The sequence below is a fragment of the Triturus cristatus genome, chromosome 1_2 (assembly GCF_964204655.1).
Source record: "Triturus cristatus chromosome 1_2, aTriCri1.1, whole genome shotgun sequence".
Taxonomy (NCBI): Eukaryota; Metazoa; Chordata; class Amphibia; order Caudata; family Salamandridae; genus Triturus; species Triturus cristatus.
The window spans coordinates 339,796,717-339,820,400 of NC_140580.1; positions in this window are offsets into that span (position 1 = coordinate 339,796,717).

Here is a 23,684-nt window from a genome sequence, read left to right on the forward strand (position 1 = left end):
GGGCGGAGTAACCTGTGATTCTGAGCAAAACACTTGATTTATGGCTGTGTTGTATGTAGCTGGTTCTGTAGTAGGGGATCTCTGTGTATAGTCATAATCTATGAATAGTCCCGCCCATGTGCGGGGACCCCGGAGCAATCAAAATATCTCTTAAGCTGTCCTGCATTTGCAAACCTGCAAAGACACTTAAGAGACAGACAAAATAATACAGCCTAATAACAATATGGCTGCACTGGCCAGCACTTCATCTGAAGTGAACACAAAAGCCAAAATAAAGTTTAAATCTCATTTTTATTCACATCTGACATGTTCCTTTATTGTATCACACTCCCTTCACCAAAATCCCTTTAAATAATAGAGAGGAAGGGGTGGACAGACAAGCCCTATAGGCTGTCATTATGTGTCTGCTAAAAAGATACCGTGCCTTTAAGGAACTCTCCAGAGACCCCCGGTATCCCAGGATGTACAGCCAAAGCAAGTTACTTTCAGTTCTTTTTTCCGGCTCCTGCTAGCAGGACCCGGGAGCATTGAGCTCTACCCTTTTGGGTGGATGTTTTGGACTAAAAATTGGTTTTTTGAAGATAAAAGTTTGTTCATTCGACGTCTAGAGCCTTTCTCTGCTGCATCCTGTAGTTTGGTGCAGTTTGACCCACTCTACTTTAATTAACATGGCTTTATTTGATAAATGCCCTGAGTGTGGGAGGAAAATGGCCAAGACGGGCCCACATGATGTCTGTATTCTCTGCTTATCATCTTCACATGTCCCTGCTACATGTGACATCTGCAAGACCTTCTCCAAGAGGACCCTGAGGGACAGAGAGAAGATTCGCCTTCAGGGACAGGAGAAGCAGAGAACAGATGGGACTTCTGGGCATGGAGGATCTCCTTCCCCATCCTCTGCCCATGCTTCAGCCACTGGAGGGACCTCCGGGCAGAAAAAGGAGCAGAAACGACACCTACCGGCCGGAAGATCCCGTTCGACGTCGAGGACGACGACGTCGACGGCGAGAGGTACAGCACCGGTGTGTTCGCCGTCGATCCAGGGCTCTGGATCTCGGCGTCCTCGACGTTCGACGTCGAGAGAGGGGCCGGCGAGACCTAGGACTAGGTCGCCGTCGAAGACTTCACAGTCGATGTCGACACACCATCGACGTCGTACTGCGCCCCGCAGACAGCGCCGCTCGCCGTCAAGGCGAGCCCGCTCGTCTCCTTCGCCGTCGACTCATAGATCGACGTCGACGACATCGACGCAGAGACACCGGCGAAGGCCGTCGAGACGAAGGAGATCGCCGTCGAGGCGAAGGAGATCGCCGTCGAGGCGACATCGCTCACCGTCGACGTCGAGAGGCTCGCCGTCGAGACGAAGGCGCTCGACGTCAAGGAAAGACAGGGGACGCCGTTCGACGTCGAGGGGACGCCGTTTGCGTTCGGCGAGGAGAAGCCGTACAAGGTCGACGCACAGTTCGGCATCGGGGACGAGATCTCCTGGTAACACTTCTTCAGTGATTACGATATCCAGTCGTGGATCTAGGAGAGGAGGACGCTCTCCCTCGTTCACTTCAGCCTCTTCACGGGGTAGACCCGCAAAGAAGAGAAGGGTGGACGGAAGTCCGGACAGAGCTAGTCCGGGTTCTTGCAAGGGGTGATGGACGGAGAGTGTCTCCAATGGACCCCCTGCCACTGCCTGACCCTCAGCCGCGGCCTCAGAAGCCTCCTCCTCCTCCTCCTCCTCCTCCTCCTCCTCCTGACCCCGGCCCCCAGTGGCGCCTCCTAAGCAACCTACGCCACCTCCGCTACCACCGCCTCCGGTGCCACAGCTCCCGCCTTCTCCTCGGCTACCAGTGGCTCCTAAGACCCCACGCAGACTGAGATCGCGCTCTAGATCTCGCCGGAGGTCACGGAGCAGACACAGATCGTCCACTCACACAAGGCATGGACGGCGGAGGTATAGATCTCGATCCAGAGGCACGAGGTATACGGACTCTTCTGGCACTGGACGGCTTTCCCCCACGTTATCGGAAACGCCGCCTACTAGAATCTCGCCAGTGGATGATATTGCCACTTTCCAAGATGTACTGATGAGAGGGGCGGCAAAATTGGGAATCTCAGTGACAGTACCAGTTCCCCCTACCTCTGTGATATTCGAGACATTACACAAGGCGCATCTATCACGCCCCCTCCTCCCTTTGGTTCCAGGTCTGGAGGAACCAGCCATGGAGGTCTTCTTGACACCAGCCGTGGTGAAGTCTGCTCCCTCAAGGTTGCAGAAGAAGTACAGGGCCCCTGATTCGGACCCGGCGTTCCTCAGGGTGGACCCTCCCCCGGACTCTGTCATTGTGGTTGCGGCTAGGAAACAACATTCCACGTCGCCATCTTCAACAGCTCCTAAGGAGAGTCGCAAGATGGACTCCTTGGGGAGGAGGATGTGCTCTACGTCGGCCACGACTATGAAGGCTGCTAGCGCCTCCGCTCTGCTGGGTCGCTATGACCGCTCATTATGGGACTCCCTGCAACAGTTTGCTGACTCCCTGCCTAGGGATAAACGGGAAGACTTCCAGGAGGTGTTGAATGAGGGCATGATGGTCTCCAACCAGATCATCAGTGCAGCAGGGGATGTGTCATTGCTGGCGGCCCATGGGTACTGTCATGGGGTACACATGAGGAGACATTCCTGGCTGAGACTGACCTCTCTAAAGCCTGAAGCGCAGCAAAAGATTGCTAACTTACCTTTCTCTGGCATGACGTTGTTCGGGTCTCATGCGGATGACGAAATGGCCCGCATGAAGGCCGAAGCAGAAACCCTGAAGGCCGTGGGGTTGGAAAAACCCAAGGATCAGAAGAGATCATTCCGTTCCTATGGCAGGCGTTATTCTAAACAACGCGGCCAAGGGCGTCAGTCTGGTCAACAACAACAGTTCCCGAGGCAGTCCTTTCAAAAGCGCCAGAGGGGCAGAGGACAGCATCAATCCTCGTCGGGGACCAAAGTCCCGGCCGGGTCGAAGCCCTGAAAGGTCACTTCCCCCTCATCCGTTACCCGCTCCGGTGGGGGGGAAGTATTCAATACTACCTGGCAGAGTGGAGAACAATAACTCAGGACAAGAGGGTGCTGAATATTGTTTGCAATGGGTACAGTCTTCATTTCACCAGCCCGCCTCCACAGATCCAACCAGTGCGCTCTCCCTACATGGTGCGAGAGCTCCAGTGGGAGGCGGACATTCTGTTAAAGAAGAAGGCGATAGAGACTGTTTGTAGGAGAGTAGGGTCTGCTATCCTATGGTCACCCCAAATTTTTGCTTTTTGCTTCACTGGTTTTTGACATATTGAGGCTGTGGGCCTGCTAATCAGACACCCAGCCTGCTGTTCTCTCTACTAAACTGACACTGTGCACCCTAGGTGCATAACCAATTGGAATTGGATCACCCTGTGAGCCCCTGTACCAGTGTACACTAGGTACCCAGGGCATTGGTGTATCTAAGGCCTACCAGGGGCTGAAGCATGTATTGTGCCACCCCTGGCCTGGCCTAGCAATTTGACACAACTGGCCGATCACTCAGCTGGGGTAAGTTGGTGTAACCACCTCTTACTTAGGTGTAGTATACCTATACCTAACCTTAAATGGGACACATGTTAACCTAAAGGTCACTCCTATGGCAGGCCTTGACAATCCTGAAGGCAGAGTGCTTGGTTCCGTGTGAGATGGTGCTCTGGCATGAGCTGAGCCTGTCTGCAGTGGTCGGAACCACTTCCTTCTACCGTTTCCAGATATCGTCATACCATATACTCTTAAGTGCATTATGAACCTCGCGGTTAAATGCTATCTTTGGTTTGGCTTTATCAAAACATGTCGAGTAAGGTGTCATACGAATTTGAATACTAACCCCTCGCCAATTCTGGCGACGGGGTTAGCATTCCACCCTTCTAGAGGGACACGACATGTACAGTACCTGAAACCCGGAATGGAATCAGACATGCCTGAGGCTCACAAGGAGTCTCGGTGCATATGCCAGTTCAAACCGGTCCTGGGGCACACCAGCCCCGGACCTGGGGCGAGCTGGACAAAGGATTGGGATTGTAACCACCCCCCTTCCTGGTCCCACCCTTAGGGAGGGACCTAGCAGGTAGTCCGGCCCCTAGAATCCGTTTAAAGGTAGGAGCTGTGTCCTAAGACTTCAGACATCCTGGAATCAACTTAACCACAAGAAGAAGACGGGAACTTCGATGCTCTGCTGCACAGAGGACAGAAGGAAATCTCCCCTATGGTCAGGGAGTGACCATCTTGCTAACGCAAGCACCAACCAGCTATTCGACGTCTGCTTTGCCACCGCCTCCCGCCGGAGCCCGAGCCCAGAGCCCGACAAGACCTGGACCTCCAGACCTCTCACAGCCCGATCCACAGTCCCTGCAAAGAAGGAACCCGTGGAGGCACCGAGGCACGTGGAGCCAGCCATCTTGAAAGACCCACGACAAGCTGCAAGCGCGACAACAGAGGCTCCCTCCAAGTTGTGCTTTGGGTCCTGAGAAGCCCAACACCCGAGCAGCATCTGCACCAAAGGTGAGCCCTCCAGCATCTCCACGATTTGCGTGGGGCCCCTCTGCACTTTGCATCTCGACGCGCCTGCCCGGTCCCTGGCCCGTTGGCTAGTGGCCATTTTGGCGACCTAACTTGAAATCAACGACGCTGGTCTGGTTGCTCCAGACTGGCCCCTGCTGCCCTCCAAAGGAGCAGCCCCTCTGACCTTGCTGGTCAGAGTAATCAGCTTTCTTCACTCTTCCCGACTTCTGCTTTTGCCAAGGCTTGTTTGCTTCCTTCGAGTCGCCGACACCGCCGACAGCGAGAGCCTGCGTGGGACAGCTCGTGAACTGACTCCTGGACGTCGTCGACCTTCAGGGACCACGTGGCTGCGGAGACAAGCTATCCCTCATCACCTGTTTGCACCCGACATCGCCTGGTACCTACCTGGTGCCACGCTGGTCACTGGCTAGTGACTGTGAACACTGTCCCCTCTGCTTTCAGGTCTTCTACAACTCCGATCCACTCTTGGATCCACCGCATCTCTTCTGGACCGACCGCCTGCAGCATCTTTGTCATCAGGCTCCATTGAACAGATAGACGAAACCCGACGCACTTCGAGACCTATGCACCCGCTTCCTGTGGGTGAGGTAAAGCTGGCACTCCGGTGCCCAAGTGTAGAGAAACATCTCTAGTGTCTGTGTTTTAAGTCTTAAGTTCGTAGTCCATCCACAAGACCCTTTCTGCAGTAACTTTCAAGCTTTTACGCACCCATTGAAAACCTATGGGAGCCCGCGTGTAACTTTCCTCACTGCACACGCGACCCGTGGACCTCCTGGTCACTAACTGAAGTTAGCTCCTTGTAGGCCCAGCGATTCTAGAGGCCCTAGGCCTTTTCCCTTTCCTGTTCGTGGTACTTATACCACTATTTTAGTATATGGTTTGAGTGGCCACCAGGGCCCATCCATATAAAGTGCAACTTCTGTATATTGTAATACTTTCTTGTTTAACGATTTGTGCTCCTGTGCTCATAAAGAGTCTAGGGGATACTTTGAGTAATAAATACATATATATTTTGAATATATATCTGTGTGGTGTCCTTTTATTGGTATAAAGGGGGGTTACATGTGGTAAAACAGCCTGCTTAACACGCTTTAACGAGTTTAGCCTCAAAGACTGCTTAGCCTACGCTACCACTAGGGCAGCTAGTCCGAAAAGGTTGACTTACAACCACACCATAAGGGTTGCTTGGCATGGTACAAGGTGGTCACTTTAACTAGTGAACATCACATACCAAGCCAACTTCTCACACTGTTCCTTTGAGGCAAAAAGGAAAAGGTCTTTACTCAAGGTTCTTTCTCGTCAGAAAAAAGGACAAGAACGAGTTCAGGCCTATTCTAGATCTGCGTCAAGCAAACAAGTGGATCCGCAGAGAAAAGTTCTGTATGTTGTCCCTGCATCAGATTTACCCTCAGTTGCATCGAGGAGACTGGCTGTGCGCCATAGATCTGCAGGAAGCTTACTTTCATGTGCCAATCGCACAAAAGCATCGCAAGTTCCTGAGGTTTCTGGTAGGCAACAACCATTACCAGTATACAGTACTCCCGTTTGGTCTGAAGTCTGCACCAAGGACGTTCTCCAAGTGCATGGCAGTGGTGGCAGCACACTTGCGGAAGAACAAAGTGTTTGTGTATCCATACCTGGACGATTGGCTGATCAAAGCTTCCACGTCCCAGGAAGCCCAGTGTCATTTCAACAGGACAGCTGCATTGCTTCATCGCCTGGGACTGCACATCAACATGACGAAGTCAGTGCCGATCCCGGTGCAGTGTCTCCAGTACTTGGGGGCCTCAGTCAATACTTTGAACGCAAGCGTGTGTCCTTCGGAGGAGAGACGCTTATCTATCCGTTGGGAGGCCCTGCACCTCCTCTCAGCCCACTCTCCTGCAGTGAGGACGGTGTCCTCTTTACTGTGGTCGATGGCTTCTTGCATCTTTCTCACCCCCAATGCACGTCTGCATATGAGGCCTCTGCAGGAATGTCTGGAGGATCAATGGGACCAGAGGCGGGGGCGTTGGGAGGACAAGATTCATCTGTCCCAACACGCACTACAGTCTCTGAAATGGTGGTGCTCCTCAGAGAATGTCTGCAAGGGGACTCCCTTTCACAAGGATATTCCGGTCCAGACCATAGTGATCGATGCGGACAATACTACTACCATGTATCACCTCAACAAGCAGGGGGGCTCCCGTTCACGCACGCTGTCTCGGGAGGCACAGACTGTCTGGAATTGGCTGGTGGCCAGGAACCTAACGATCACGGCAACCCATCTGCCGGGAGTGCAGAATGCCCAAGCAGATGCGCTCAGCAGGCTCGTTCAAGAAAATCACGAGTGGGTGCTAAACGACGACGTGCTAAGAGACGTCTTCGCAGAGTGGGGCACTCCGGATATCGATCTGTTCGCTACGGCAGAAACCAGCAAATGCCGCGACTTCGCGTCCAGGTACTACCAACCAGGGACGCTGGGGAATGCACTATGGATCAGCTGGTCGAACAGCTTTCTCTATGCCTTTCCACCCATTCCCCTGATTCCGGCGGTGCTGATCAAGCTGTCGCAGTCCAGAGCCAGGATGATCCTGATTGCTCCGGAGTGGCCGAGACAATGGTGGTTCACCGACCTTCTTCACCGGTCTGTTCTACCACACCGGCGCCTGCCGTGTCGGCCGGACCTTCTCACGAAATTCGGAGGACAGATGGTTCACCCCAATCTCTCGTCCTTGAGTTTGGCAGCATGGCTCCTGAGCTAGTACAGTATGAACACTTGAACCTACCTCAGGACTGTATGGAGATCTTGAAAGAGGCGAAGAGACCGTCTACGAGGACTTCTTACGCCTATAAGTGGAAGAGATTCTGCTTATGGTGCACGGCAAAGGACATTGACCCTACATCCTGTAAAGAAGATGTTATTCTGCCTTATCTGCCTTATCTGCTGCAGTTAGCTCAATCTGGGCTTAACTTTCAGTCTATTAAAGTTCATCTCGCAGCTTTGACTGCGTATAGAAAGGGCCCTTCCCAAACCTCATTTTTTCAAATCCCTGTGATTAAAGATTTTTTGGAGGGTTTGCGTAAGGTGTTTCCCCCTGTTAGACGACCTTCTCCACCATGGGAATTGAACGTGGTGTTGTCCAGATTAATGAGGGAGCCTTTTGAGCCTATTCATAAGGCTTCTTTGCAGCATTTGTCCTGGAAGGCTGCCTTCCTTGTGGCCATTACATCGGCCAGGAGAGTAAGTGAGATTCAGGCTCTGTGTTGTCAAGAGCCGTATACTGTATTCCATGCTTCTAAAGTGGTGATGCGTACTCATACTAAGTTTTTACCTAAAGTGATATCTGATTTCCATGTAAATCAAATGATAACTTTGCCTACATTTTTACAGCATCCTTCCTCTCCTGCGGAGAGGTCTCTGCATTCACTAGATGTGCGTAGAGTGTTGAAAATCTACCTAGATAAGACAAAAGACATCCGCAGGTCGGATCAACTGTTTGTAAATTATGGTTCGGTAAGAACTGGTCTAGCTACCTCGAAACAGTCCATCTCCAGATGGATTGTGTCCTGTATTCAGCTCTGTTATCAGAAAGCTAATAAGACGTTAGGGGGTAAGCCTACAGCGCATTCGACTAGGGGCAAAGCAGCGACTACAGCTTTGCTTAGGAATGTTCCAATCGCTGACATTTGTAAGGCTGCCACCTGGAAGTCGGTCCATACGTTTACAAAGCATTACTGCCTGGATTCTGATGCTAGGGCAGATGCGCAGGTTGGACAGGCTTCGCTGAGGAATTTGTTTGCACAGTAATTTGTTGGTGTTCGGTTTTTACTCCACCGCTGTTTGTTGGTTGGGATGGGCTTGCCATTCTATTCATAGATTATGACTATACACAGAGATCCCCTACTACAGAAGGAATAGTTTCTTACCTGTAACTCCAGTTCTGTAGTAGGGGTATCTCTGTTATAGTCATAAGCGACCCTCCCTCCTCCCCGGTGGAGTAAACTGACAGTATCAGGCCTGTTGTTATACACCTTCAAAAAGAACTGAAAGTAACTTGCTTTGGCTGTGCATCCTGGGATACCGGGGGTCTCTGGAGAGTTCCTTAAAGGCACGGTATCTTTTTAGCAGACACATAATGACAGCCTATAGGGCTTGTCTGTCCACCCCTTCCTCTCTATTGTTTAAAGGGATTTTGGTGAAGGGAGTGTGATACAATAAAGGAACATGTCAGATGTGAATAAAAATGACATTTAAACTTTATTTTGGCTTTTGTGTTCACTTCAGATGAAGTGCTGGCCAGTGCAGCCATATTGTTATTAGGCTGTATTATTTTGTCTGTCTCTTAAGTGTCTTTGCAGGTTTGCAAATGCAGGACAGCTTAAGAGATATTTTGATTGCTCCGGGGTCCCTGCACATGGGAGGGACTATTCATAGATTATGACTATAACAGAGATACCCCTACTACAGAACTGGAGTTACAGGTAAGAAACTACTCCTTCTCTGGGGGGACACTTTCCGTAGTGCCATTTCTTCAATGGGAGTTCCATCGGTTTCAGGGCATGTCTAAATGCATTTCCTGTGTTCCCCCCGCCCTGCCCATTGTTGCGCGTGTGGGGGAGTGCCGACCTGCTGGCGAGCCGCTCGTCGATGCCTCAGCGCAGTGTTTGGGACTCGATTCTGGGCCTGCGTGGGCCTGTTGCTGTTTAAATCGGCAGCGCGATCCCGCAGCAGACATGGCAGCGCCAGCTGGGGCAATGGTTGGTCGCCACGGACCCCGAGCGGGGATTGAGGGTTGTGGTGTCCAGGTATACCGCTGGCTCTGCGAGTCGCGGATGGTGGCGGTTGTTAAATGGTCTCTTTGTGTTGCAGGCACATGTCATGCAGCTCTTGATGCGGCGATCACTCTATCCTTCTGCGTTGGTCACGTCGGGGCACCGCCTCAGCAGCCCGGTAAGACGGCAGCAGCGTAAATGATCAATTGCTACATTATGTCACACCCGACACGGGTTGCACGCAGGGGCCGCAAGCGGGTTCTTATGAAGTGTAATTGGGATCTGTGCCACTGTGCAAGGGTGGTTTGGTATGCGATCCTGGTAGGTGTGAGATGATGGGTGCAGACATTTTATACAGGGTGCCTGAGCTAAACATCTCGGGCACAATTTGTTCTGCTACTTGCATCAGGGGTTGATATGATTGTTAGAGCAGTGCTTTGCCTCAACCTGCTTAGTAATATAAGAAAATACGATTTTAATTGCTCGTATTTTCCATGTGATTTACTTTGGCAAATTGTTGATGTTCACATGGTGGCTCTATGGTCACAGCAGCAGTTAGGCATCGGCAAACCATGAAGGGCGTGGTGATGTAGCTCAGTGGTAGGGCACATCCTTTGCATGTGTTGGGCCCTGTGTTGGCGGCTGTTCGCATGCTTCTGGTCACACCGCCTCTTGCCGCGGCGCATTCTTGTACCTGCTGGCAGCGTTGGTGTTCATACGGTGGAACAATTTCCCTGCCACTAGCTCTGCTCAGAAGCAGGTTTCCTTAGGCCAGTCACAGCAAAGGTTGGAACTGGCTAGCTAAAAAAATGCCAGGCATAGGATGGATGTCACTCACAGATGCACAGAAACTGTACAAATATCAGGTACAGCAATCTGAAACACTGGCAGTTATGGTTAGGGCTGGCTATCTTGGGTAAAGTGCGGCTGGTGCCCGGGCCCTTTCGGACAAACACGCCACCAGGCCGGGAGCCCGGAGGGCAGGGTGCTTGCTTCGGGTCCACCCCCCAGAAGCTGGCGGCGCATCCGGCTGCCATTAAGACTATGGGACCCTGGTGTTACCCGCCGGACACACGGTCGCCGGGTGCCGTTATGTTTTGGTGAGTTGGCGCTGTAGAACACATCTTTTCCCCTGTTGCAGGTTGCATCATTGCCACTAAGGGACTTTTGATGTCTAGTTATGATGTTGACTGGGCGCACATTGATTGATTAATACCTCCTCTCTGTTGGCAATGCACAGCCTTCTTCAGGATGCGTTGGGGGCTCTGGAGAGTTTAACACAGCATTTTGAAGGTTGAGGTGCAAGAGTGCATACTCGTGCACAACAACACATGCGGTAGTATTATCGGTTGCCCTTGGTAGAAACTTATTTAGGGGCCCCTGTTAGGAGCAGCTTTGAATTTGATGCAGTCCAGCTCTTTCATGCTCACTTTGGGAAGAGTTACTGACAGTGTACGGACATACTCTTCCCATTTCTGATTGTGTTTCCATACAATATGCTGGTATGGTGACGTGTTTGCAATACGGTAACACAGCAGCAGCTCACTAATAGTACTGAAAATAACAGGTGACTCTACCACCTAGAATATTGGAGGTTCTGTTTTGATCTAAAAAAAAAAAAAACCTTTTAGTGATGTGAGTGTGGAACACATGGCCCAAGCGGCGCATGGTGAAATTTTGCAGGGAGGCATACCGGGTTCGGTAAGCTGTGCGCTGTGGGTCGGTAGTGCTCTCACAGGTTGAGAAGAATAAAAAGAAACTTGTACTTGGTTGGCGCCAATTTGATAAGGGTCGGTGTTCTTCGCAAGCCCATGGAGTTGGCTAACCTGTGGGTGGCTAACAAAAAATCAAGGGACCATTAATAAATGTGGGCAATTCCAAAGGTGGTCAAAGCATCCTTATGCATCATAGGTTTTAAGCATTCAAGAAGGCTATTAAGGGATCCTTTTCAACATGTCCTGGCCCCCTAAAGGTGTGGATTGTTTGTGGACTGTCTCATGACTTCAGCTTTGCGAGGATAAACTCCTGTGGAGTTGCCTCGGTTCAGTGGTCTTCATTTAATTAGCCTTCATGGCTGCAGTTGCAGAGTTTTCATTTTCCGTTGTGTTCAGATATAGCGCGTCACCAATGTCACATGACTGCAGATTATGCGATTGGCAGGTAAAGAAAGCACCTTACTTGAGGTTCCCTCTTATAGCAAGCACCTTTGCACTGCGTGGAGCTGTCACAGTTGTTATGCCTCTTTTAAGTAATTTGGCATTCTGTTAATGATTATCGAGTTTCAGATAGAAGGGACAGGTTGTCTAGCATCTGATACGTCTCTACAATGCCTCAGATAAACTGCTTCTAATGGTTTCGTCCGGCTATGGCTGGTTTTACACACCTTTTACCTGTTTTGCAGGGGGGTATGGTTGATTTCAGTGAGTGGTGGTGTTGCTTAGTGTAATGGTCCCATCTGCGGGTGAGCTTGCTAGTCATTGAAGGGAGACATTTAAACAATGTTCAACACATAAAGGTGACAGCCCACCATTTCAGAATGGAAGCATTTTCAATACGCTACGCAGCGAAGCCAGAATTGTGGCTTCAGTTATCGTATACAACTAACAAGCATTGTTGAAGCCAATGGTACTGGCGTGTTGTAGGTGTAGTGTGGTTTTGTAGTGTATATCCGGAGGTGATGACAGAAGCCGCAAAATAACAGCCGGCGGCACGCCAAGCTTAGCACTAAATGCCAGCAGTCTGTACCCTCGTATTGGGGCTAATTCAGGGAAAGGGGCACATTAGGGCTTAGCCACCCTAGAATGACATGCACAGACTGGCACACGGTGCATCAGGGTTTGTGTCACCCAGAAGTGGGGGGTGTCTCATGGGGCACACTCACTGCCTGTGATAATGGTGCAGGATAATTATTGTTTTACTCTAGGGAACTGTGATCTTATGCCCAGGTTCTGTCTGCCGTTGCCACCAGTTACCAGCCCAATGGTGGGGACGTATAATTTACACGTACTCTGGAAACTACAATGCAAAGAGAGGCGTTGCGAAATGCTGAGACTGCATTGTGCAATTGGCTACGAGGGCCTTTATGAGGAACACCTGCTGGCACCATATAGAAACACGTTCCAGGTACACTGGGTGGGCATTCCTCTGCAACCAAGGGCAGGTTTCAGGTCGCTTCAGTTAAGACATATTCACCCGCGCTTTAGCCAGGGCAGCAGGCGAGGGGTGGTTGTCGTCATCTAACAAGTGTGCTGCAGTGCAAAAAAGTTTGGTAAACACTGCGTTAGAGCCAAATGGCAACAGAGTATCAGACCATGTGGCATTCCCCATATTCAGGAAAGGGCAGGTATTTGCACAGAATGTTCACCTCTGGTTCCCACAGACTTGTCTGCCCCCTGGGTTATCCTTCTATGGGCTAGAACCTGAGACTGGAAGGGGCATCTTCTGCGACCGGTGTCCCAATTACGTTGATAGTCGACGCTGGGGTAGATGTACCACGAAGGGCAGGATTACCACTTGGGTTGTCCCTAAGTTTTGGGGTCAAACTAGGTTGGGGCATTAGGTCTACAGTCCTTAGGAAGCATCCAGCATTCCTTCAATCCAAGTAAGGGCAGTTAGCGATAGATAAGTATCAGTGAGTGGGGAACATACACCGGCTATTCAGCGACATCGTTCCCCGGCGGCACGTGCACTTCACAAAAACAGAGCTGCAACCAGAAGGGTGCTAAGTCGCAAAAACCAGTAAATATGTTTAAGATGTGTGTCTCTGGCCTTACAGCTGTGTGAAGCCAGTCTCGTTTAGAGGCACGCCCAGGTGAAAATTGGGTTCCTGTTAAGGTTCTCAGGACCAATGCGGTTTGTGGTATCTCCCAACGGATCCACTGAAAGTGTACTGCAGCTAACATGAATCTGGGATTCCAACACTTTTGCGAGTTTAAGCATCCAGGGTCAGAGATGGTTACCAGGTACTGGCAGCTGTGATCCAACGGCAGTTAAGCAGGCGGGGTGCGCTGCGTAAGTTGCAATTGCACGAAAGGGGGAGGTGTCTCCAGTAGTGGATGCAAGACATATATTGTTTCAAACGAGCTTGGATACCATTAAGGTGTTCACCAGGGTAGCAAGCAAAGGGGTTTGTGCATCCGTCTGAGCATCGGGGCGAAATAAGTGCACCCCAGAACCAAGGGCAGGTGATATGATCCTGCAGTTAGGATGCAGGGCAAGTGCTGGAGGGTAGCCTTGCTCATGGTCTCATACGCCTAGTGATGGACATTCCTGTGCGCATTAATTTAGCAAGTAAAGGGACTGTGCCAAGGTTAAGTATAATCCTTCTCGCCCTAATAGCCTAAGTAGGCAAGCAGGGGTAGGAGCAGTCTCGTACAAGTGAGCTGCTGTCCCAGAGATGGGAGACACATGTGTCCAGACACACACGGGGCTAGAAGGGCGGCAGCTTGTGTGATCCACAAATAGGTGGGGCATTGTGAGCCAGGGTGTCTGAAACTGTCCCGCCCAGAGTTGGGGTGGGGCTGAGTCATGTGACGCAGTGGAACTTTCCCGCGTGGGGTGAATAGTGCTTGGCACAACTTCACAGGCCAAAAGGGCTTTTTGTTTCATCAGACACTAGCTGATCCAAGCTTACGTCAAGGGAGCACTGCTTAAATCAGACAGATTTTCTAAGCTGGTATGCCTAAGGAGTTCCACCACAGAGGGAACTGAACGGGCAAAATTCCCATAAAGAATAAGGGATACATGGCAAGGGCAGGAGGGCCCCTTGCCCATTTTCACACACTTCTAGTGATGAACACTCCTGTGCGTCATGATTTAGCAAGCAAAGGGACTGTTCAAAGGTTAAGTATAATCCTTCTCGCCATAATAGTCAAAGTAGGCAGGTGGGTAGGGAGTGGCCACCTAGCAAGTGGGCGGCTGTCCCATAGATGGGGCACGCAGGTGTTCAGGCGCACACGGTGCTAGAAGGACGGCAGCTAGGTGAGATCAGCAAATAGATGGGGCAATGTGAGCCATGGTGTCTGCATTCGTCCCGCCCAGAGTTCGCACGGGGCTGAGGCATGTGATGCAGTGGAACTTTCCCGCATTAGGGTGAATAGTTCTTGGCACAACTTCACAGGCCAAAAGGGCCTTTTGTTTCATCAGACACTAGCTGACCCAGGCTAACGTCAAGGGCTATTGGGATATAGATGGGGTCATCTATAACCAGTAGCGATGGTTCTCTTTCATCTAGATTTGCAGGAGGTTCTAGACAGGAGAGGTTGCGGGTAAGACTATAGCTGTTTTGGTGGGGGGCTCTGGCGGCAACAGTGGCCGCCTCCAGAGCTGTGGCGGAGTTACAGGGCGATCTGGAAGCAAATGGGTACAGAAGGATACCTCTGCGCGGCACCATAGGTGGTGCCAGAGCCAAGGCCCAGGAGCCTCAGGGGAGGTTCCTGGAGAACTGTGTCGGCGTCCCGTTAGTCCTTTGGGCGGTTGTGGGACTGAACAACCGGGGGTTTGCTATTCTATGCTCCGCCCTGAAAGGGGCGTGAGTAAGAAGGAACGGTACGTGATCCGGGAAGAGGATCACCACAAGTGGCAGCACAGATGGGGTTCGCCTCAGTGCTGCTTGGCTCATCAGGCGGGCAGGCGGCCCAATTGGTTGCCTGCCCTTGGATCGCCCGTGAGATAACCTACCATATTACATAACGGTGTATGTAATAAACCTGCAGCAACTTTACCCAAACAAAAAATTGCGTTGTGTGCTTATTTATTGGCATGTATGTTATGTTGGAGGGGTGGGAAAGGATGCAAATGACGATACTGTACCTCAAGTCGGCTGCCCCCCCCAAGCCCTGTTCGCTCACTCTCACCCTTAGCAGACACAAACAAACACGCACTCCTTCCTACAAGCACTCTGTCTCATGATACAGATACACACACATGGAGACTCGGACATACAGTTTTACACAAATACACACACAAACACGAAACAAACGTACACAGACATATCAGCGCTGCTTGTTCTCCCGTTACTCTGGTACAACCAGGATCTCAGATCCCAAAAGACTGCAGCACAGAGAGTGATATTAGGGATGACTGCTCTGCGACCACGGCAGCTCAGAGCAGAGCCATCTCTTGTACCGCACTCCATGCCGTAGTCATTTAGAAGCAAAGAGCCTGGTTCAGCACAGTAATGGATGGTTGACTGGCGCATACAAATGCCAAATGTAAACCGCACTGGAGTAGAAAAGACAGCAAGAATGAACACTCACCACCGTATATGAGTGACTCCAGCCTGGAACCAATAGTTCCAATCTGTACTGCCACAAATGTGAACCTTATCAGGTCGGAACCCTAGTCAGGCAGCAGCTCCTCACTACTTCGTTTACTTTAAAGCAAATGGAGGGAAACGGGAGGAGGGATGAAACACACCGCACATGCCCAGCCTGCAAGAGCCAACCTCTCCCACCTTGAGACTGCCAGCTCGCCATGCCCAAAGCTCTTCAAAGTAGATTGAGCTCTTGTGACCCAGCCTAGGGCCACAAAAAGAACGCTGGGAGGCACACAATAATAAAATGCCTAGAACGAGGCCGTGCCCCACACATGACAAAACTACAATGGTTTGCACCTGAAGGGCAAGAGAGACTGCTGCCGCCTGGCACACGCATAGTTAGAATCACACAAAAAGAGCCTATTTTAAAATGGAGCAGCCAGCCCTTATTTTGCAGTGGTGCTTGTATATGCACACCTCATTTCTCTTCCTGTGAATGCTGGTGCTCCGCCCCTCTCGCACATATACACCAGCCATGACTGGTACAAACATCACTCAACCAGTTTAGGACCCAACTGGTTGTGCTTTGAATTCCATGGGCCAGAAGTCGTAGTGTATGAGGCCAGAATACCTCCAATTTTAGAGGAATGTGTCTCTGGATCTATTTGTTGAGTACATGTTTTTCTGGTTGAGGAGGCACCAACTAGGACTGGATTTACCCAATTCCCACTGGTAACATGATTTTGTGGATAGGATTTGACTACATGTGTAAAAGTTCAAATCTGCTGAAGTAAACAAGCTAGAAGGATGGTTCAAATGGTTCCAGAATCATGACTGCCTCCTATAGTTCACAACTCAAGGATGATGTGATGGACTGACTAAAATTCCGCCTGGTATTCAGTGTGGGGAACCGGTACCCAAAAAGGTATGTCAGGAAGAAATAAAGAAACTTTTGAGAATGTACCCTTTTCCCTAAAGACAGCCTAAACAATTTCTGGGAACATATGACTGATGCCCAAATTATCAGCGGCTTTATGACTGAAAAACGAAAGTAGGAGAGTTTAACCGGGAGAATATTTGCTTGTTTTGCTACCATCAATGGAGTAAAAACGGTCACCTATTAAATAGTATTTTGCTATCATAGTAATGTGCAGTCTTACTTAACAAATTGGATGTACGCAATGATTTCTTACTAGACCTGGATCAGTTAATGGGATTACCAGTTATACTCTCCTTGAGGTGGAATTTCAAACTTAAAAAAATAAGGATCAAACTTCGGTATGTCTTGGAGACTTCAAACCCGAATCCCAGAGAAAAGACATTCAAAATGTATTACAAACCTATCCCTCCTTATTTTCTGACAAGCTCTGAGCTAAGGGGCACATGCATCATGCAAATCCTTAATAACAATTATTAAGGAATCACTATTAGGGAGTCGCAATTACTTATGCATGTAGGTTTCGCAATTGTGATCCCTACAGATTCCTTAATAGTGAATCGCTATTAAGGAAAGGCTTTCCATTCATTCCTATGGGCCTAGAGGCCCATAGGAATGAACAGGAAGGCATTTGCAATTTGTGAGTACCAAATATGTACTCGCAAATTGCGAATGCAATTTCAAAGGTGATAGGGGGCCAAAAGGCCACCCTGATGCGCCCCCAAAACAGGTAAGTGTGCACATGTGGCACACCTAAGGGCATGTGTGTGCACCACATGGCACTTAGAAAAATGCAAAAAAGTGGATTTTTCCAATGATTTGCAATTTACCACCAACTTGAAGTTGGTGGTAAATTGCGATTCCTTAATGCAGGGTTGAAATTTTTTCATGCTTCCTGCATTGCATTTAGGGAATCACAAATTGCGGTTCCCTATTTTGCGATTTGCTTTGGGCTTGATGCATCCCAAATGGCAAAATACCGGTCGTAAAGGAGCCGATTCTGTGAATCGGCCTGTTTGCGACTAGTATTTTACTTGATGTATGTGCCCCTAAACCCCTTAAGTGCCATCACATAGTTAGTTAACCAACCAAAATTATCCTACAGCCATATCGTATTCTTGAAGCATAGAGAAGGTGGAGCACTTGCCATGTTTCAACAACTAATGGACGGCTTGTTATAACACCAAGTGCACACCTGCATATTTGCACTATATCATATATAGCCCTAATTAAGAAATCCAGTGACCACATCTAATTCTGGTACTTAAATCTTTATTAACTTTTTCGGTGCTAAAATCAATCAAAACGCCATCCCAGAGGGCATGGAGCTCTCCAGAACGTGGCAATTTCGAAATCTGATCGAAACCCACATGTTTGCAGTGTTGATCTCTTCTTGAGTCACGTGCTGTACATTATTCCTCGATCTAATGGTTGGGTGCAGAAACTGTAAAGACATATGTTTTCCTTTGCAGGTATCAGCCACAGTCTAAAGTGATCCCAAGGGCTAAGATGTTTCTTGTAAGGCTACAATTTTCCAGCAAGTAGTCGCCATCTTCGGAGTCTTTTTTTCTTCTGATATTGGATTTGTGAATGAACAACACAATATTAGGCACCACCTTTGAGAAAGAGGAGGATCATCCAGAAAGGAATCTGGCAGGAGTTGATCTAAAATTCGAGGAAACCTGTACTTGATAATGAAGGACAAAAACGATGTTCAAACACTAGACATGGATGTGACCTTAAGATGTACCTTGTGGATGGCCACGTTCCGGACAGCACGGTCTCCCTTATTTACAAAAAATTGATTAATGACCGCTCGGGCCTGCTGACTGGCCTCCGCGAGGCTTGGGTTGCCGACGGGCTGGAGTTGGACGACGAAGACTGGATTTCCGCGGTGGCCTCTCCGAAGGAGGTAGCCATACCGGCTCGCCTTCGCTTCGTCCAGCTTAAGATACTCCACCGGGTTTACATGACGGGGCCAAGGCTTCTGCGTATGGGCTATGCTGAGGATGGGTTGTGTAAGCGTGGGTGTGGTGCTTTGGCGACTTTTTTGCATATTTTGTGGGAATGCCCGAAGGTGGAGCGATTCTGGCGTGGTGTGCATGAGGTCCTGCGAGTGGTTACGCATGTCGCGCTGCTGCCTGAAGTGAGGAGATGCCTGCTGAATGTGTGGGAACCAACTGACTACTCGGTTCCGCAGACGCGATGGGTGACTCTGGGATATATGATAGCTAAGCGTGACATTGCTCAACTGTGGGGATCCCAGAGGCCCCCGGCGGTGTCGGCCTGGAAAGAACACATGGATTGGTGCATGTTCCGAGAAAAGGTGGTGTATGTGGCGAGGGGTAAGCCTGGGGCATGGGTGAAGGTATGGGGCCCCTGGAACGCCTACTGCGGGGGTATCTGCGCGCCACCATTGCTGCCTGCGGCCTCACCAGCCCCGTCCCCTTAGTTGACTCCTTTCCTAGCCCCGAGCACGGAATTCCCCCAGTCCTCGATCTGTTCCCCTTCCCCTCTTTAGACTCCTGTGGATGGCTGGGGTCCCCCATTCGGGGAGCACGTGCTGTTACTGTCGATTGCAGGTTGCCTTGCGGGTGTGGTTTTTGTGTTGTTTGTGTAAAATGAAACCGTATTGTGGGGTCAGAGTGATGTGGCCCACGACGCTGATACCTCCTGATTTTGCTCCTCTGCAACGCCAAGTGTTTTTGTATGTATGTCATATGCTCCTGTCATTCTAGCGGCCGGCCGGAAGGTTGTAGGCCCATACCTGTATATTCTTGAGATTGCAATAAACGGTTTCAAAAAAAAAAAAAGATGTACCTTGAAAAATCCCTCATGACATCGAGGAAGACCCGAAGGAAACATGCTTTTCTTGGGTAACTGAGACCTAGGGTGTTGAGAATGTTTGTTAGAGGACAGTCTCATATCTCTGGGTCTCTTGCAAAATTTAACAGAGGAAATGATGAAACATTCACCGTTTACGTTTTGTCCTAGAAGCCACCACGAGTAACCAGAAAAGATTCACACGGGGGGGGGGGCAGATTTATGTTTCCTGGTGCATCCCTGCAAATCAGCAAGGATGCGCCAGGAAAGATGCGTCTCGCAAGTTTACCCTTGAGCCACCACAGATGCGCCGCATTTACAATGCAGCGCATCGTGGTGCAAGGATAAACAAATGCGTGACACATCTGATGGCGTAAGGGCGGCGCATTGCTGGAATCGTGTCGCAAGCACGACACAACTCCAGCAATGTTTAGGGGCTGCCCATACCTAACATGCTGCGTCATGCCTTACGCCTGCTTCAAGCAGGCGCAAGGTTTTGACGCAGCAGCGTCGGAAAAGTGCCTGAGTGAAATCTTGTAGATTTCACTGCGTCACTTTTCCGAGGAACGCCCACCCTGCATACATTAAACCTGATGCAGGTTTAATGTGGCGCAGGGCTTTACACCGTGACGCATCTCCATAGATGCGTCACGATGTAAATAGGGCGCAACGTGGCGCAGGGTTTACGCCGCTGCTGCGTCACAAAAGTGACGCAACGGCGGCGTAAAAGTGGCGCAAGTCTAACATAAATCTGCCCATTGGTGTGTAAATTACACGTATTTAAAGACCATACATTTGAAGGGTGTCTGGCTTGGGCAGCCTTTCACCTGAGACTTTAACAACTAGGAAAACAAAGGTGGGTGCTCTACACCATGGCAAAGGCTGTTTCCCTTTCAGGGTTTGGGCCTATTTTTCTGGGAGGAGACAATGATTTAGATGACAGAAGAAGCGCAGGGACATTGATTAGTCAGACCTCAAAATTTCAGTACTGAAGTAGATTGAGAACACCGAAACAGTACTGAAAGACTTTCATCGCTGAAATATCAAAGGCCTATAATGCCTTTCTGGGAAAGCCACTTTTAGAGTTGGCGTGATGGTCAGACTTTGGGGGGTTTGAAAGTACCATCGATGCTGAAAGAAAATCACTCAGCAGTCGAAAGAGCCGGAAAAAAAAGAATGGAAGCCTTTGGATCCAAAGACAGATTTCAGTGCAGACAGGCCTGCAGACTCTAAATTGTTGATCATGATAAGAGGAAAAGGAAGGAGAAAGATACTACTCCCCTATAGAAAAAAAAGTTTCTCCACTTATGACATCGAAGCAAAAGCAAGTGTGCTTGATAAGTGAAACGAAAGCAATGCCTCAAAGCAGAGGTATCAGCTTTAATACAGAAAAAGAAAGTTTGATGATATACTTAGCACTTAAAAGATGTCATAATTCAGGACAGAAAAAGGACTAGATGAAGAGTTTGAAGAATATGCATACCCTGAGTGACCAGAACAGGAAGTGGATTACATGTACTTTAAAGAAGACATTCAGGTATTGTATCAGGGTGGCACTGACATCGAAAAGAGTATATGGCAGAACATTCAGGCAGATTGCCTGCTAGAGGAAATTGACAACTATGCTTCAAAACCATCTCTGAAGGATCGCCCATCCACATATTATGCACTGATAAGGGGAGCAGAAGGAACATCTGAAGTCAAGTTAAGAGGAACATGCAGAGACGCCTTCTTTTAGTGACACTAAACCCAATACAAATAAAACAAACTCTACTTTCTAATGGTACTAGGGCAGATTTACAAGGACTTTCGCATCTCTGCATATTAGCAGGGATGCGCCAGTAAAGATGTGACATGCAAAAATACCCTTGTGCCACCACGGATGTGTCGCATTTACAATACAGCGCACCGTGGCGCAAGGATAGACAGATGTGTGTCGCATCTTTTGTCGTAAGGGCAGCGCATTGCTGGAGTCGTGTCCCAAGCGCGATGCAACTCTAGCAATGCTCCTGGGCGGCCTATACTTATTGTGCTGCATCACTGCATGAAGCATGCTTAAGGTTTTGCCGCAACGGCGTCATAAAAGTGACTCCGTGAAATCTTGTATATTTCACTGCATCACTTTTACGAGGCTTTTTTGTGACGGAACGCCCACCTTGCATGCATTATACCTGATGCAGGTATAATGTAGCGCAGTGCTTCACAACATGACACATCTCCCTAGATGCATCACGTTGTAAATATGTCGCAACATGGAGCATTGTTTATGACATCGCTAAGTCACAAAAGTGATGCAAAGGCGGCACAAATGTTTCACAACAGGCTTGTAAATCTTACCCTCAGTATTACCCAACAGGAGAGAGACGCATTCTAAGAACCAGTATCTCTAAAGCAGTAACGCCTAATGTAGAAAAAAACCACAAACCTTCTCTACGAAACCAACTGTATTTTAAAAAACAGTGTGCCTGCTGATTTTCTAGTAGTCGCCATGGCAAGAAAATCATCACAGGGCCCTTTACCAATAAAGACAATAAAAAGTTAGATGGGGCAGGGAGACAACTGAAAGATCAGCAGCCACACATTGGAGAACTGTGAACTCTTCGCACCCCTCAGAAAGTACGGCGCCCAATGTTGGAGCAAATAGGAGTTAATACAGTATCTCTCAGAGGAATGTATGAAAAGGACAAAAGTTGCAATTCAGGAGAGGAAAGCAGTATCTAGCAAATCTCCTTTGGATGCTGCTGACATGGCCAGCAGACAAATATGCATAGGTGCTATACTAAAGAAGCACGTGTGGTCAAGGAGCTCGGGATTCACACCAGACGTTCAAGCCAACATTATCAGTACATCTTTTATAGGGGACAGCCTGTTTATTGCTATTGGTGGTGAGTGCTGAAAAAATGAATGAAGACCATGATGGCGGCTAAGGCAAGCCTTGACAACGAAGGTACCCTTTATAATGGTAACTGCTTTAAGCAGGAGCGGGTCAGAGAAGATCCCCCTCTAGTCCACAACCATTTTCAAGAACTCAGTCTTCAATGATACAGCTAAGGCAGCAGAAGGCTTGACAATGAAGACACCCTTTAAAATGCCAACGGCTGTAAGCAGTAAAGGGTCAGAGAAGATCCCCTTTTCACCTACGACAGTTTACAAGAAAATTGGGGCTCATTTATGAGATTGTGATGCAGTGCAGCAAGTCACCTTGCTGCGCGACAGGGAAAATGCAGGAATGTGCCGTATTTAAGGCAATACTGCACCTTCCTGTCCTTTCCCTTGCGCTGGCATCCATTTGGCAGTCTTGTGCCAACGCAAGCTCCCTTTCACCATAGTGCAAGGGTGCCTGTGTTGCATACAGGATTGTGTTTGTGCACTGTTCTGCACGAAAACAATCCTGGGAGGCAGAATGCAGCACACATAGAAACAGGAAGAAACAAGGAGAAATAGAGATATTTCTCCTCGTTATGCCTCCCCTGGTAAGGTGTATGATTTTGGCACATTCCCAAGTTTACAAGTTCTTATAAATATGGGACTTCGAAAAAATCCATGGGAGTTGCATGGGAACACCCACATAACGCCCATGGAATGCATTCCCAAGGCAAAGTAATGCAACGCAGCAATTTTTGAAGCCGCTCAGAGCCAAGCAAAGTGACACTGTGTGGCTTCAAAAATCTGACTTAAAGGTTTGTGTCATGCATGTACCATGTTGCGTGGTGCAAACGTGACGCAAGCCTCATAAATATGCCCCCCAATCTTTAGGGTGCCAACAATTTACCTTTCCATAGCAACAGGTCTGGCCAGGGGAAAATCCCTTTCGAGGTTTGAAACTCAAACTATTATCTTAGCGTAACTGTACTACAGTAGCTATGTTTTCTTGTCTATGCTACCTGTACCAAAAGGAAGTATCTGTCTTGTATTTAAAGCCATATCTTGGCTGCTGAACAGATCTAACCCTTTTCTTTGTCACATTTGCATGCCCAAAGTTGTTACAAAGAAAAGATACAATTGCAAATTTTCAAACGTTTATAGAAATAATCAAATCCTTGTAAATAAGACATGAACTGTGATTATTAGACAGATGAAACCCATATATATATACAATTCAACCATGTTAATTGTTCCTAATATGGCTCCTATCTAATATTTTCGTCCTATATTAATGAGAGCGATTTGGAGGTACCCTTCTCTACCAGACCCTGTTGGATTGATCTAACCCCATACCTTAGTGTAGTGTCCCAGGAAGCCAGTCTTCGTGCATTAAGGAATGCACACCATTTAAGTGTGCAAACCTGCACACATTTCTGCTTGGGCAGCTATCTTCCTTCCTAGGATGAATGTCAGGA